Source organism: Falco naumanni, chromosome W (assembly GCF_017639655.2).
Source record: "Falco naumanni isolate bFalNau1 chromosome W, bFalNau1.pat, whole genome shotgun sequence".
Taxonomy (NCBI): domain Eukaryota; kingdom Metazoa; phylum Chordata; class Aves; order Falconiformes; family Falconidae; genus Falco; species Falco naumanni.
Genome location: NC_054079.1, coordinates 7,926,910 through 7,940,450, shown reverse-complemented (window position 1 = coordinate 7,940,450; position 13,541 = coordinate 7,926,910). Strand labels below are relative to the sequence as shown.

Sequence of the window (13,541 nt, the reverse complement as noted above, 5' to 3'; positions counted from 1 at the left end):
AGCGACTTTGATCCTACCAGCTTATTTGATTCTGTATCTAAATTAATCATAGAATCATAGGATAGTTTGGAGTGGAAGGCACCTTTAAAGGTCATCTAGTCCAACCCCCCTACAATGAGCAGGGACATCTTCAACTAGATCAGATTGCTCAGAGCCCTGTCCAACCTGACCATGAATGTTTCCAAGGATGGGGCATCTACCACCTCTCTGGGCAACCTGTTCCAGTGTTTCACCACCCTTATTTACATAAGAGTGTAAAAGGATGAAGAATAGGATTTTCAGTATGTTTTTAATATGACATGTGAGGAATGACCTGTTGAAAGATTGTTAAACATTGCATATGTTCTCAAGATCTTATGAAATTAAGCTATATTTCAACTAGAGTTTGTTAAAAAAATGAACAAGATAAATATTCTTTTAAGCATTAGTGTTATGTGATGCTTTCCCATACCCCACTATTGGGCTTAAATCTTAGCAATTAGTTTTGGATATTGAACTGGTTTCAGCTGGGATGGAGTTAACTTTCTTCTTAGTAGTTATTACAGTGCTGTTTTAGCTATGATATGAGAACAATATTGATAGGACACTGATGTTTTTAGTTGTTGCTGGGTGATGTTTATACTAGGAAAAGGGCTTTTCAGTTCCTTGGGCCCTGCCAGCCAGAGGGCTGGAGGGGCACAGGAAATTGGGAGGGGACACAGCCAGGACAGGTGACCCAAGCTAGCCAAAGGGATATTCCATACCATATGACGTCATGCTCAGTATATAAGCTGAGGGAAGAAGAAGGAAGGGAGGGACACACCTGGCATTATGGCGTTTGTCTTCCCGAGTAACCGTTACGTGTGATGGAGCCCTGCTTTCCTGCGGATGGCTGAACACCTGCCTGCCCATGGGAAGTGGTGAATGAATTCCTTGTTCTGCTTTGCTTGCATGCATGGCTTTTGCTTTACCTATTAAATTGTTCTTATTTCAGCCCTTGAGTTTTACATTCCTTTCTGATCCTCCTCCCCATCCCTCTGGGTGAGGGGGAGTGAGCAAGTGGCTGTGTGGTACTTGGTTGCTGGCCGGGGTTAAACCACGACAGATATCAAATAAATGGCCAAGTTGCCTTCTCTTTGTTTTCAATAACATTATTGGCACAGCAATGTACAGGAGGGCTGCCAAGGAATAAGGTATGCTAAATATCATGATATTGAGCACACTTCACAGGAGTAATGGGGTTTCACACAACAGACCCATCTTTTATACAGCTGCAGAACATGTCATTAAATAGTAAAATAATATTTGCATAAAAACCCCAAGAGAGTTCTGTTTGCCCTTCCAGCAACCTCCACTCTCCGTTAATTCACCTTCTGTGTATTGCTACTGTGGCTATCCCTTTGCTCACACTTATACTGACTTTTAGAAGATTTTGCTCTTCTTAGTCTTACCATATCTTCTTTTCTTTTCCCTTTACAACCTTCTCTGTCATTCCTTCTGCAACCTTTTCTCCTTTTTTCCTTCCTTCTTCTCTCCCTCCTTCTTCCTCCCCCCCCCCCAAAAAAAATTAATTTTAAAAAATCATCTTTGGCCATACTGGCTGTCCTAGAGTCTGTCCTCCTCCCTGAAGACTGGGTTTTGGGGCTGATCTACTCAGAGAAGCAAGAAGAAACTCATGCTCATGGACAGATGCAAAAAGGGGAAGCTGCTCGCTGGTAGGTAGGGTGGCAGAAGATGGACCTGGCCCACATCCTTGGGATTTGTCAGCCTGGCATGTTCCCCTTAAGTGACAGTTCTGTGTTTTCTAGTGTAACATTTTGTGCAGTAGGGTCCTGTAACTGATATCGGCCTTTGACTCCCCTGCAACAGAGATGGTGATAGAGCACATAAAAGTAAGAGGACTTGGCAGAAACTCATCAGGTCCTACCCATATCCTTCTTCATCTGTCTTCTCTCTTCACTATCTCCAAGCCTATTTCTTTCTGAGAAGTTTTTTTCTTCACAAATGTGAAAACCCACTTGTCTCTGTCTTCTTTCTCTCTCTTGCATACCCTGCTCCCATAAAGGAAGTCATATTCAAACCCACTTCTCATGTGATCATCAGTCATTCCTAATCATGAGAAAGTTACTTTTCCTCCTTCTTGTCCCATTCTCTTGTTTTTTTATCCTTGCACTCCCTCCTTAATCCTCCCCAGCCAACATATCGCTATTGTTGCTCCTCAGCACAAATGGCTGAGAGCAGAGCTCATAAGGGTGCATTTCCATATCTCTGCCCAGACTGAGGTTATTCATTAATTCATGCTGTTGTTGAAGGAGCTCTGGGAAGTTTTATCTGCCATAACCGCTACACAGTACAGTGTGAAACACAGCAGCACTGAAAGACATTATTATGAACCCCTCCTCATCCCTCAGGCGGGACCCCAGAGCAGTTTTTCATTCAAGCAACCGATCTCTGCAGGGTTCACAGTGCTTGTGGGCCTTCCCAGGCATGGTGTGAAGGGCAAGTACTTCCAGTGCAGGCCCTGTGTCGTTGGAGCAGATCAGGAAATCAAAATCCTTTCTAGACAGGATCCCATTTCATACTTCTCCTTCCTACGCTTAGGAGACAGAGGTGCCTTCTGGAGGCTATGGAAGCTTACAGCTTGCAATAGCTTTGAGAAGAGCTCTTGTTCTGTCTTGTGGGGAATGAGCACAGCTCATGTCAATATATTCCTGTAGCTCTAATCTGTCTGTGAATGGGGAAAAAAACCAACCCAAAACTAAACAAAGTTTAACAGAAGAAATTGCCACCGAGCAGCAGTGGTAGCCTTGGCAGAAGGCAATGGGAAGCCGGGCAAGGAACTACAGGGACAGTTTACCTGTCATAAGTGCCATCCTCCATGCACTTCCAACTGCACTGCAAAAACTCAAAATGTGAATCAACTGTGCTGCAAAAATAAAAACGTGAATCTCCAGTTTTTATCTGAATTTTTTTTGTTGTTGTTTATATTTGAGATCAGGGAAACATGATCTGAAATGAAATTGTATTTCTTCACACCCCTATAGGATGCTCCCAGGCAAACGCCCTAACCAACAGTCTGGAGCAAAGCCAGGAGCATCCTAATGTACTGGCCAGAGCTGTTCAGGACAGGGGATATGTACTAACAAACTAAACATGGCCAGATGCAGACCTGGGCAGCAGCATGTGACTGTCCATAATATTGAGCCATTAGTAGAGCCCTGGCAGGGTTTTGGCCCTCAGCTTTGGAGGCAAGGGGGGTGAAACTGAGTGCATGCTGTGCTGTGCTAGCTGCCCTGAGGGCTAAAGAAACCATTTTCTTCACTAGAATAGATGTAGCCTCTTGGTTTGTCTTAGGTGTGTTCTGGTATGCATAAAAAAATAATACTCTTCAGGGGATTTAGGCACAGGGGCACTTAATTTCTGAATCCTGAAGATCCAATAGTCAAGGAGATAGGTACCTAGATAGTCATGCCACCCAAGAGAGTGGTGCTATTTGGCATGCAAGATAGCATAGCTACTGTTGCTAAGGTTGTTTTTGCCAGAAACTGCAAGTGATTTTGGTATTTCAAGTGCCTCAGCAGGTTAGACAGGTTTTTTAAAATATTGTTTTCTAGCAGGTAGGTACCTGAAACCCATGTATACAGCACTGAAGTTCCTCAGTGCTATTTTGAGTCTGGTTTAGGCATCTTTGTTTAACAGATTGATCAGTTGATGTTTAGAATTAGCTTGAAATTCTCCTTGCAGTGTGTTTCCCGTGCAGTGCCAACCTGGGATGTTGGCAGTTTGTTTCCCATCATGGCATTAAACTAGCACCTGTTTTGTCCCTTGCAAGGCATGAGGGAATTGGTAGAGTGGGTCTGCATGCTACAGAACTGGGCAGTAAGTGGGATTTCCCACTGTCCATGACAAATTTTGCAGTAGCACTGAGCCTCTCTGGGTCTGATCCTGCCCCTCTCTACCCTTGTGTGGCCATGTCTGCAGAAGGACAGAGCACACTGGGCATCCCCACCTGCAGATTCATAAAGCAGTTGCTGCTGTTATGGTTTACATCACTTTGTCCAGTTGCCAGCTGTGACTGGATTGGGCTCATCACTTTTCACAAGGGCAGAGCTAAATAAGTCTCAGAAATCTTGTGAACTGTTAGGACAACATGCTACTTTATGTATATGCAGCCTTTTTCACCACAGTTGATTCTTGACCTATCCAGTTTTTATGATTCCTGGTGCCCATTGTAAAATGTCTCATCAGTTTGAGCATTGTCAATATCTTGTTCGAACTTCATGACACATGGTGTTTTAAAGACACTATTGTATGTCATGGAGAATTTTGTTCAGATAATTTTCCCCCCATCTTTCTTGGGAGAATTTGACATGAATATTCATGTCTCAGTTACAAGGGGTGTTTAAAATTTAATTGGGTGAAACTCAGAGGAACCTGTTGGGGCTCTTGCTGTATTGAACTCCATGAGTATTTGAATCTGACTCCCGCTCGCCCGAAATGCCCGCAGCATCTGGTGACCCCGACGTGATCCGGTGAGGGTCGACAGGATCGGTCAAAAAGTCAGGAGGATTCATTAAGGATCGTGTTACAAGCTGCGGAGCCGGCGAGGATCCTGCTGCCAGCGGAGAGAGAGCTGGGCGCCCGAAGAAAGGCGGAACGTGCACGGCTGACCGGTGAGTCAGGAAATTTAAGCAGGATGGGAATCACTGCATCAGTGGTGGAAAAAGCAATCGTAGACAGTTTGATGAAACTGGCAGAGAAAACTGAAACGCCAGTCTCACGGCAGGCAGTAATTGATCTGCTATGTTGGAGTCGCCGCCGTGGTTTCCTTGCTTCTACGCAAGATGTATACAATAATGAAACATGGAAGAAAGTGGGAGAGGACTTGTGGGAATCTGTGCAAGTCGGGACTAAGGGGGTAAAGACTTTGGCTCGCACGTATCGGGCTGTACGGGGTATGGTCGCGCAGTTACACGGCGAGGCGCAAGTCGCTGCAGCTGTTAAAGCTGCAGTGCGGCCTCCCGGCGATCCTACTGCTCAGTCGGAGGAAGAGCCAGAGGGGCAACCTCCGTGTGAAAATCCCCCCGATTATACATCTAAAGCTTATCCAGTAATGACTACTGCTGAACGAATAGCGTGGGGATTAGATGATGAATTACCACCCTGGTGTCCTGATAAGGAACAAACGGCAAGCGGCAGACAGACATTAATACCGGCAATTGCGAGTACTGGATGTAAAACTGCTGGGGTGGGAACGGCACAGCTCCACCAGCTCCTAAATAACAGACTGCATTTTTTTGAAGCATGTTTGTCTTTGCAAAGGTGAAAGTTGAGATCTGACTTCCTGACCAGTGTTAAAATGCACCATGGCCTCTGGCTACTTTAAGATGATTGTGTGACTTTGGACAAACCTGGTAGGAGCAATGCTGAAATCAAGTTGTAAGTTATATTTCATCCTGAGACTGATGTTTCTGGCATTACATAAAGTAATTTTGATATGGAGAAATACTGTGAAATGGGGACAATGGACATCGATTGTGATTGTATATGTCTGCTCAAGGAATGTGGGTATGGTGACTAGTCATGGGTGCGGTGTCTGGTCACATAGGCACACAGCTTTGAGGAGACAACTACAGTTTTGGGGAGACGCCTGCCCTTCTTCCTCTAACAAAAGGGGCTATTTAAAAAAAAAAAAAAAAAAAATGAGAAAAGGATGAGAGATATTCCAATGCTATCTAGAGGGAGGGAGTGCTAAGTTTCCTTGCTGGAGAAGATCGGATGGTCACAAGAACATGAATCACCTACAAACCTGCAAGACCACCACATTCCTGGCAAAGGACTGATAAGCTAATTAACATACGAAGCGGGGTTTAGGTAACGAATATGTATAGGCGTTAATTGAATATTCATTTGTTTCATTGTATAAATGTGGGATGGTTCGTCACTTCGGGTATGCACGCTTGTGGAGGAGCGATCCCCCGTGCATCTGCGCGCAATAAACATACCTACTTTATAACTTTCGAGTTAGAGAGTCAAATTCCGCACGTCAGTTTTGGCGAGCCAGCCAGGAGGATTTCTGCTCGGCTGAGGGACCAGCTGCGGAGCGGACGCTCCTAGGCGCGCCCCGGGAGATTTCCTCGGAGGAGCCTCCTCTTCTCAGCTGTTCACCCGGGAGCAGAAGAGAACCCCTGGATCCGCGGATAAAACGGTATGTTTAGTAACGGGGCAGCTGGTGAGACGCACGGAGACGTCCGGCGCGCAGCGCAGACCCCTGGAGGAAAAAAAAAAAAAAAAAAAAAAAAAGGGGGAAGCTAAAAACTTCCTTTAGGTTGTCTTAACAATTGGGGAATTCCTAGAATGTAACAACTGAAATAGCGCTCTGTGTCTTGTTTGTTCTATGTGTTGTCTTGTTACATGTTCAAAACTCGGAGTTATGAAATGTATGTTGAAAAATAATAATATTCTGGTAATTCGTGGCAAATAGCGGAAAACTTAACACTCTGCTTAAGACCAGGAAAAATGTGGGGGTTTTTTTGTCTGTTGTTTGTTTTTTGGCAATTGTTCATTGAAATGCATACTTTGTGAAATGTCAGTGTTCCTAAAAGTTGTACATAAGTGCACGGTACCGTATAACATACTGCTTGTGTGACTGAGGGCTGCCCGGAGAGTGTGAATGGTGTGATTGAGATGCGCATTTTGATTTTCAGTGTATAGCTTAATTATTTTGACTGAGTGTGAGTGCAAGAGTGCTTGAGACATGCGTTTGAGTGCAATATGAGCAAGGAGCTCTATCCGTGTTTCCGACCTTGGGTGGCTAAGGCGACCGGAGAAAAAGTAATTAAAATTGTAAAATGGGAAATGGAAGGAGTAAGCCCTGTGAAAAATCGCCCTTGGGTTGTATATTAAAACATTGGAGTGATATCGTAGGACATGGTGGTACCGAAAATAGAAGGAAATGGATTAAATATTGTAATCAGTGGTGGCCTTTGTATAAATTGGGGGAGTGATGCGAAATGGCCTCAGGAGGGAGGAGCGTTAGATTATAACACTCTCCTGCAATTAATGTTGTTTCTGAGGAGAGAGGGAAAATGGGACGAAGTATCCACCGACAGCTGGAGGAGTTAAGAGATCGTATACATCAAGTTAAAGAAGGTTCTTCAGGTATAGATGCGTGGTTTGCTTCTTTGGGCATTGGAGGGTGGTTGAGGGATTTACTGAAACAAGGTCTGTCTATATTGTTGTTTGTTATTCTTTTGTTACTTTTAGTGCCTTGCCTTTTACAATGTTTTCAGAGCTGTGTGGAATGCAGTATTAATGCTGTATTTAAAAAGAAAGGGGGAGGTGTTGGGGCTCTTGCTGTGTTGATATTGTTGTTTGTTATTCTTTTGTTACTTTTAGTGCCTTGCCTTTTACAATGTTTTCAGAGCTGTGTGGAACGCAATATTAATGCTGTATTTAAAAAGAAAGGGGGAGGTGTTGGGGCTCTTGCTGTATTGAATGATTATACTGAACTTTGAAGCAAGTGGAAAAATACTGAAGAAATAAGACGAGGTCACGACCAGAACAGTGGAATGAAGAGGGAGGAACAAATTGCAGATGCTTCACAAAACCAGGGCCAGCAGGACGCGATAAGAGGAGCTGGGAAACGGCAGAAAAGAGCCTACGTGCCAGAACAAGCAGAAACAGAACTCTTGCCAATAAGCAATTGTTAACCAATCATATTATTATACGCTTGTAAGATAGCCAATCATATTATCACACGCTTACCGAATGCCTTATAAAAGTTACTTGGTTTGTATAATAAACGGATCAGATCTTGAACTCCATGAATATTTGAATCTGACTCCCGCTCGCCCGAAATGCCCGCAGCAGGAACCCCTTGTTATCTTAATCAGAAGTCAGGAGAAAAGGGGAGCCCCACCATACAGACAGAAAATGGAGATGGAGAAAAGCCCAGATTTCTCCCAGAAGTGTTGATTCTGCCCCACCTATACTAACAGAAGTTTTTCCATTGCCTGAGGTAGGATTGAGATCAGCTCCTAGATGACAGATAATACAATTTTTATGTTTAGTTTTTCTAACAGCTCTTTTCAAACAACAGCATAGCTATGATTTAAAAGTGTACTCTATCTTCATGTTGAGCAAGACTGGTGAAAACCAAACAGGAGACCTTTCTTCATTGATAATGCCCTTGCGGGTAAGCACACAGAATACAGACCTCATCTATATATTTAGGTTGCAGACAATTAGTCATGGGGAAGAGGAGGAGACACATTGGATTATCCTGGGATATCCGAGAGAATAGAAATTGATATTTGTGAACAGCCCATAAATTAAATATTTAAATAATTTAAATATTTATCTAGTTCAGTTGTGAGCCTGTTGTGGACAGCATCTCGCACATATGCAAAACTGGTTTATGGAAAATGCCCTGATACAATCTGACATCATGTCAGAGCATATCAGTGGTTTAAAAAAATACTCCTTTTTCAGGAAAGCAAATTATTGAGTTCCTACTCCAGACGTTTTGATCCTACTCATGTCAGATAAGTGTCATAAGACAAGAGTTGCCACTGTTTTTTGCATGGAAATATAGTGGTCTTGCATTCCCAGATATCCAAATCCAAATGAGATTGCACTGTATGGCATGGGCCAAATTATTCTCTGAACACATCTCATATACCTCTGCCTTCCTCACCTCAAATAAAAAAAGGTTTTGCAGGGTAAAGCAGAAAAAAAATTAGTTTTCTGAAATTTCCTTTTTTTACATTACATCATCTTTGTATGCTACCACATTTTCAAGTGTGAGCTGCTAAAAAGGGCATTGGCTCTGGTTTACCTTCTTAAACATTGCTAATTCATAGAATCATAGAATGGTTTGGGTTGGAAGGGACCTTAAAGATCATATAGTTCCACTCCCCCTGCCATGGGCAGGGACATCTTCCACCAGACCAGGTTGCTCAAAGCCCCATACAACTTGGTCTTGAACACTTCCAGGGATGGGGTATCCATAACTTCTCTGGGCAACCTGTTCCAGTGCCTCACCACCCTCACAGTAAAGAAGTTCTTCCTAAAATACCTAATCTAAATCTACCCTCTTTCAGTTTAAAACCTTTACCCCTCATCCTACTTCCTGATAAAGAGTCTCTCCCAATCTTTTCTGTAGGCCCCCTTTAACTACTGGAAGGCCACTATAAGGTCTCCCCAGAGCCTCCTCTTCTCCAGGCTGAGCAACCCCACCTCTCTCAGCCTTTCTTCATAGGAGAGGTGCTCCAGCCCTCTGATTATCTTTGTGGCTCTCCTTTGGACCTGCTTGAGCAGGTCCATGTCCTTATGTTGGGGGCCCTAGAGCTGAACACAGTATTCCAGGTGGGGTCTCATGGGAGTGGAGGGGGAAAATCACCTCCCTTGACCTGCTAGCCATGCTTCTTTTGATGCAGCCCAGGATACAATTGGCTTTCTGGGCTGCAAGCACACATTGGCAGCTCATATTCAGTTTTTCATCCACCAGTACCCCCAAGTCCTTCTCCACAGGGCTGCTCTCAATTCACTCATTGCCCAGCCTGTATCCATGTTTGGGATTGCCCTGACCCAGGTGCAGGACCTGGCACTTGTCCTTGTTGAACTTCATGACGTTCACATGGGCCCATCTCTCTACCCTGTCAAGGTCCCTCTGGATGACATCCCTTTCCTCAGGCATGTCAAAAGGGCCAGTTCCCTCAGGACCCACAGATGCATGTCATCAGGTCCCATGGACTTGTGCACATTCAGGTTCCTCAGGTTCTCTTATAGGTGAGAGGAAACAATACAGTGTGTTACTACAAAGTAACTTAAACTATGCATTTCAGTATGGACATGTTCAAACATTTAGGAACATGATGAATGTGGAGATGTGAAGATGTGTTGGCCAAGTTCATCCTTTCATTTGGATATTGGATAATATATCAAGTGCAATATAAATGTTGTCCCCTTGGAAAAAGGAGTGATATAACAGTCAAAAGAGATTGTTTTATGAAGGAGGCAAGGGGAGATAAGAAATCCTCTCTAAACAAACCACAACAATTATATAGCAGGTGAAAGATGATGAGCAGAATTGGTTAGAGATCTTCTTTAGTGGCATAATATTATAGAATAACAGAGTTATATATTATTTATTAAGAGCAGCAGAATCCTGCATACCACAAAACTCTGGAGGGTTGTTGGAAATAAGTACAATATTCTCTCCATAGCAATGTTCTGCTTTATTATTAATGGACAATCTCATTAATTAACCATATCTATAAGTGCAGGCAGCACAAATGGCTTTAGGAAGTTACTTCATTATACACAGAATCAGCGAACTGTGTGGCTGGAAGAAGCCTGGGAGATCATCTGCTCTCCCTGTCTGCCAAAGACATCTCAACATTTTCAAAGGGTCAAATTTCTGACCCCTCTCCACCAATGGCAAAAAAAATGACTTAAAATTACTTTTTTACTTTTACCAGCTGTGACTGATGGCAAAATGTTTTTATCTTCCTCTACCCTGATTAAATAGCTATAATAACTAAAATGCCAGAAAATGAGGGCAAGAAGCACAAGTAGCAAACAAAAAACTTGTTATCCTTATAATAAACTATTTCCAGGGCATATTGAGCTGTCAGCTCTTCTATGTGCCTCTTAGTGAGTGAAATTAATTGTGCACTACAGGCTTAACTGTCATGTGGAGGTCAACTGAAGGCTAAGAAAATGCACAAGGTGCTCTATACAGCAATAGGGCTAGAGGAGAAAACATGTTAGAGAGGTTTTTTGAGCAACCTAATGGTTGGCTTTGCATATGGTAACATGCTTGCACCTACCAACTGGCACTTCCCCGGTTGGCTGAATGGCTTGCATGTGGGATTTTCTTGTACTTAAGGCAAATTATGCACATCCACAACTAGCAAGCAACTTGAAAACACTGTTTTGCCGTTCCCCTGGTCCCTGTGATGTCTTTAATCTGCAGCAGCATCTGAGAGGAAACATCTGCAGAGCAGATGGGGTGTTTGAGAGCAGACTTAACATTAACATACTGCAGGGGTCCTCAAACATTTTAAACAAGGGGCCGGTTCACTGTCCCTCAGACACTGTCGGGGGCTGGACTATGGTTTGGAAAAAAATGAACGAATTCCTATGCACACTGCACATATTTTATTTGTAGTAGTGCACAAAAAACAGGAAAAAGAATGCAATATTTAAAATTAAGAACAATTGTAATCAACAAACACAAATAATATTTCAATGTGAACTATGGGCCTGCTTTTGGCTAATGAGATGGTCAATGTTAGGTTCCATATTTGTCACTGCTAGTCGTAGCAAGTGATGCAAGTGTTCATCAGTTAGTCTGGATCTGATTGGAGATTTCAGATGTTTCATTCAGGATAAAGTCTGCTCACAGACATAGGTGCTGCCAAAGATGGTTGCAATTTTGAGTGCGTGGTTCCTGAGATTATGATATGTCTCTGAGGGGAGAGATGCATAGAAATTAGTAAGGCTGCTTGATTTGAATGCATCTTTCAGCGAGTCACAAGTCTGTAGTTTGGCCAATTCCATTTGGTAAATCGGATCAACAGTTTCAATGTCAACAGAAAATGGGTTCCGGAAAAGCAGGAGGAGGAGGAGGAGGAGGAGGAGGAGCCTCCACCAACAGTAAGTTGTTAAATCAGTACAAAACAGGAGTCAGATTATGCCATTTAGATGTTTTACACTTAATTTCAAAAGGAGAAAGGCAAGGAGATGGTTTTAGTTTGGTTTTAGGGAAGCTGGATGCAGGCACAAACCACATCAGCACTACAAGGGGGAAAGGACTGTATTGACAAACTGATTTTCTCTGCATGTGTCTCTGTTACCAGTGGAAGTTTCTCTGTACAACCACGTAATTTGTAATTCCTGCACTTCTGAGGATGAACCAGGTTAGATGGTAGAGCATGTGCCCCAGTGCCAGCAGTTGTCTCCAGCTCCAATGCTGCCATGCTGTATAACCATGATTCTGTAATGCAAAGTGTATGTGGGAGGAGGATAGAGAATGTCTGAAGACAGATATATGAGAGGAGGATGGAGAATGTCTGACCTGGCAGGAGATGAGAGAACAGCTGGGTATTGTGAAGGAAAGTAAGAAAGATAAACATGGTTATCTAGTAGCAAAAAGGTGTCTGCATGCTTGTAGTGATATATTGTCGCGACGGAGGGAAGACACAGTCACTCAATATGAGTGATCAGCAGACTTCGTTTATTGTGCCTTACAGTCACCTTTTATGCCTTGTTATAATTAGCTCATACATATTACAAAAGTTAAGCTCATTATTGGTTAGTTGCCTAAATACCAAGCCCGCCCCTAGTTTCTCTTCTGTAGTTATCTGTTCCCACCTGCAACATTCTGTTCCCACCAAAATCTTCCTGTTATTGTGTAACGTTTGCTTTACTTCAGATAAGCTGAGAGCGATGTGCATTTTTGTCCAGCCAGCTGGACTATGTCTATGTGACCCTTTTCAGCTAGCCAGTTATCCACAATTCCCCCGTTTTTATTTTGGGCGACATAGGCTTGGTTGACCATTTTCAATAACAGCGTTTTAACACAGGAAAATACACAACCAACTTATAAAATCTCAGTTCAGAAGTATAATTCCTGAAATACTTGAAAAATAAAGTTAGCTTGAAGCTTTAATTTAGATGCTCTTTCTGTTCCAGTGATATAAAAAGTTTAAAAAATTCAAAGGTAATTTTAAAGTTCTGAACATGGACTAATGCAAGCTCAAAACCCAAAAAGAAACCAACCTGATGTTTGACTAGGAATATTTGCAAATATTTTAGTGGAAAATCCCTGACCATTAACAATTTTCTGTCCAAATAACAACTGCCCTTATGCAACCAACCAGTCCATACATTTTCTGAAGAATACCTCATTGATATCAAAGAATTAACAAAGGGAAAAAATTAGTTCTAAGCTATATACATTCATAAGTGGATTTTTCAATAGTTACATACAGATTTACACACTAAGCCATAATGGCTTGTAGGTGATACACACAAGAAGAGTACGTTGCTTATCTGTCTGAATGTCTATGCTAAATTTGACAACTATGCCACAAGCCAAGCCTACATGGGTGCTGTACGTTATGCATGTTCCTTAACAAACAGAAGTGTAATAGGTAAAATCCCAAGATCTAGTCCCCAACCTAATTTTATTATTTTGTAGCCAATTAAGGAAAATAACACAAATGTGCATATCTACATGTGCACACACCTTTTAGTTCAGAACCAATCTGTGATAAAAGGCCTTAGCCTTATGGCATCATCGAATCTTAACGAGTACAGTAATTAAAAATGCAGTCTTACTGTAAGTGTGATTTATGCTGACATTCCCTCAAATGTTACACGTGAGTACTTCTCACTCAACTGCCTCAAGTTAAAATAGCAGTATTTGTTAATATGTATTAAAAAATCATTAATTCTCTACAATAGCAGTTGACTTCCATAACACTGTGTAAGCAAAATAGGCTTAAGATGGGTTTTCTGAATACTAACAATTTATTTTAGACTGTCTAAAC

The 13,541-nt window shown here is 42.5% G+C and overlaps 1 long non-coding RNA gene across 1 annotated transcript; it reads right to left on the bottom strand.

Moving 5' to 3' along the window:
• Nucleotides 1-989: 989 nt before the first annotated feature.
• On the bottom strand, nucleotides 990-7,277 carry LOC121080594. Its single transcript, XR_005825435.1, has 3 exons — nucleotides 7,075-7,277; nucleotides 1,388-1,394; nucleotides 990-1,001 (listed from the first exon to the last, which is right to left on the bottom strand). It is a non-coding gene; the product is annotated as an uncharacterized LOC121080594 (long non-coding RNA).
• Between the last annotated feature and the right edge of the window lie 6,264 nt (nucleotides 7,278-13,541).